The 3,710-nt window shown below is 47.0% G+C and overlaps 1 pseudogene; it reads left to right on the top strand.

Moving 5' to 3' along the window:
* Window positions 1-2,699, top strand: part of LOC102260456 — a 9,981-nt pseudogene extending 7,282 nt beyond the window's left edge.
* Window positions 2,700-3,710: the final 1,011 nt, after the last annotated feature.

The following is a 3,710-nucleotide window of genomic DNA, read 5'->3' as shown; positions in this document are numbered from 1 at the left end:
CATATGTAATACCTTAATCAATAAAGAAAAAAAAAGAAAAAAAATTCTAAAAACAACCAAGAATGTTTGGAAGAGGAACCCAATGAACAAAGGCAGCCCAGTCAAGTCTTACACTGAAGCCTTGTGAGATACTGAGCAGAGGACCCACATAAAAGTTGCTTGTACTTCTGACCCATGGAAACTATTGAGATAAGAAATGTATGCTGTTTTAAGTCACTAAATTGTTACACAATGATAAAAACTACTGCATACTACATCACCTACCAAATATCTCAGCACCTTTCCTTGCATTTCTTCTATGTACAAACCATGCCCCTATTTCTTCTATGTAATACCATGCCCCTCACTTCTGTCTCAGTGCCTCCTACTTATTATCCTCTGGACTGACATTATGTGTCACCTCTCAGAAACTACTGTGACTCACTACAGAACAAATTAAGTTCCTTCCCTGCCTCTTCCCATGGTAATTGTATATGCTTACTTACATTTTATTTTAATGAATTCCATATGAGGCTCTTAAATGCAAGAATCATGCTTTATTCTTATTTGATCATATTCTCTATGTTTATATATTGTGTTTCCATTACCTGTGGGAGTGGTCCATAAATCCAAGTTTTGATTCTTCAACTCCCGGTTGCATTGGAATCACACAAATTCTGCAACCCGTTTTAGATTTACTGTGTTCACACTTGGGTGTGTGAAGATGCTCTTCTCTCAACTAATCTCCCTAGTCTTATATTCTGCCACATGCTCCAGGAACAGCAGATGCTATAATTGGGATTAGCTATTATTTGCTAAATGTTTGTACTCTCTCTTTTCTAGATGCCCTTTCCCTTTCTCCTCATCTTTTTGGAATATCTATTGCCCTGTTTTTGTGTGCTGAAGTCACTCATTCTTCAAAATTCAGATTAAAAATCAATTCCTCTAAAAAGCCTTCCTTAGTCCCTAGACCTGCTGACTGCTGCTCCATAAAACATAACTATTCATTTACAAGTATCTCTTTCCTAAAGCCTATAAAAACTATGGCTTGTGTCAAATTAATCGCTGTGTTCTAAATTGATAGTATGATACTTGAAACATGAGACTAACATTTTTCTGAATGAATGGATAGGTTATAGATAGATAGATAGATAGATAGATAGATAGATAGATAGATAGACATATAGATACCAAAGCCTTATAAATAGAAATACTACAGAGCAATGGACCAATGCTTTCAAGATCCTCTTGATTAGGAACATCAGAGATTGTGCTGGAAGTAAATGTTCTAAGGCAAAATGACATGTGAGGCAATTCAACTCTCACTTCCAAGAGATTTTAGTATGTGCCACACTCCCACTCCCATTTAAGAATTGTTACCTGGTGAATAACTATGTCAAAGGGAGGTTCAAAATGTTCTGGGTATTTAGGGGTTTGAAAATTGTCACTGGGATGCAATGAAGCTAATGTTGATGTATAGCTCATGGAAATCCATTACATTACTACGGCCATGTTTCTAGATCACAACCCCCAGCATATGCCTTCATCAGGAGAAAATTACTAGCAAATTAACGTATTAGGGAACTGTTCATGTTCTTAATGCCCAGAAGTACATTAAAAAGTATTTATCTTTTAACTTCTTTTATCCTTTACGCCAAGAGCATGTTAAAACAACTCTCTTACAATATAAGATATGAGACTGAATGGATAGAAAAGAAATTTTAAATTTTAAAATAAAATAAAAATGATTTGGGGCAGTGGGTTTAGGGCCTGGGATGCTTGGCCTTGGGCAGCTGAGGAGCCCCAGGGACCAGCGGCGCCATCCCTGAGCCTGCTGACTGGCAGACTCTGCGTGCCGCCCAGAAGTCAGCGAGCATCCGCGACCAGGAGCAAAGGGGCAGCCCAGGGCATGTTCACCCCCAGAGACGCAGGCCAGGTGGGCGTTGGCGGAGGAGCCTGGGAGGTAGTGCTCTGCCCAAGCAGCCGGAGCCTGGCCTCGCCCTGCCCGGCGCCTTGTCCATCACAGCGCTGTAAGCTGCCCTCACCGAGCCTGCCTGGTTGCACATCCATGGTGGCGCGTGTTCCCGCCAGGAGCTGGGGGTCTCCGACGTACTGGGCCCTGTGCACCCGGACCTGCTGAAAGGTGTCTGCATGAATCTCCAGACAGTGCTGCTCCTGCGCTCATAGCCGCCGTCTGCTTCCTGGGCATCCTGTGTCGTCTCCCGCATTCCTTCTGATGCCTTTGGGCCCAAGCATCCAGCCCTGAAGGCCACCCATGGCTGTGCCCACATCCTCACATCCCTGCAGTGTGCTACCCTCATCGGCTTTTCGAACTGGGCTTCCGAACTCAGCCTGGCCCAGCAGCAGCAGCATAAGAAGTACCATGGTTCTCAGGTGAATGGCACCTTTGTTGTCAGTTTCCACCTGGTGGCAGGAGCTGGCTGGAGCCTCAATCCTGGCCACAGCAGCCAACCTTCTGCGCCAGGCCACCACCAACAGAGAAGGAGGAGCAGGCGCTGCAGCTGCTGTCTGAGATGGAGGAGACCTACCCCACGGGATACGAGGTCATCAACCAATTCCAGCTGCCCCGGCCTACACACCCTACTGCCAGCCTGGGCTTTCTCTCTCCCTGCTCCCGCTCTAGGGCACCAATTCCAGCTGCCCCGGCCTACACACCCTACTGCCAGCCTGGGCTTTCTCTCTCCCTGCTCCCGCTCTAGGGCTCCTCGCACACCGAGAGGAGTGAGTGCCTTCCCCCAGCAGGCCTCACTGGGAGGATCCTGAGCTTCACCAAACCTTCCCCAGGAGAGACTCTGCCTTTTGGTTGTTCATGCATCCCTGCTCTTGCACCCTACGGTTCACGGGTTTTAGATCATGCACCGTTTCCCCTCTTGCCACCTTCCTGCCCCTGAGGTCACTATTCATTACCAACCAGAACTTTCTTTCCTTGGGAAGCTGCTGACAGTGGACAGTCTCAGACAGAGGTATCAACAGGGCCCCAGGGAAAGGGGACTGTGCCCTGCAGGCTTCCTTCATAATGGTCAGCGTCAGTTCCAAAGCTTCAGCTGTGGGCTGACCCGCCCCATTCCTTCTCAGAGGGCCCAGTGCCAGGCCGCCCGCTCTGGAAATCTCTGCACTTTAGTCTTTGGACTCCCCATCCTCCGTGTTCTAGTTTGACGGGGAGAAGGCATTGCTGCTGGGAAGCAGAGCAAGTCTTGTCCCCGCGATGCCCAGGCTTGGGTGGCTGGAGCCCAGGCAAGGAGAGAGCAGCAGGTGTGGGCCCGAGGCCTCCTGGTGCCCAGAAAGGATCAGAATGAAGGGGCTGAACCTCCCCAGCCCCTTTGCCTTTTAAAAATGAGTGGTTTTAAAAGGAATAAACAAAACCAAGCAACAGCAACAATCATCTGTTTTGTTTTGTTTTTCTTTATTAAGGTGTTACATATGTGTTCTTATCCCCCCATTGTCCCCCCCATTCATGCCCTCACCCCCCTGTTGTCTGTGTTCATTGGTTAGGCTTATACGCATGCATACAAGCCCTTTGGTTCATCTCTCTCCCTTCCCCCCACACTCCCCTGCCTTCCCTCTGAGGTTTGATGGTCTGATTGATGCTTCACTGTCTCTGGATCTGTTTTTGTTCATCGGTTTATGTTGTTTATTATATTCCACAAATGAGTGAGATCATGTGATATGTATCTTTCTCTAATTGACTTATTTCGTTCAACATGATGCTC

Source organism: Myotis brandtii, unplaced genomic scaffold (genome assembly GCF_000412655.1).
Source record: "Myotis brandtii unplaced genomic scaffold, ASM41265v1 scaffold123, whole genome shotgun sequence".
NCBI classification, from domain to species: Eukaryota; Metazoa; Chordata; class Mammalia; order Chiroptera; family Vespertilionidae; genus Myotis; species Myotis brandtii.
This window is presented reverse-complemented; position numbering and strand designations above follow the sequence as displayed.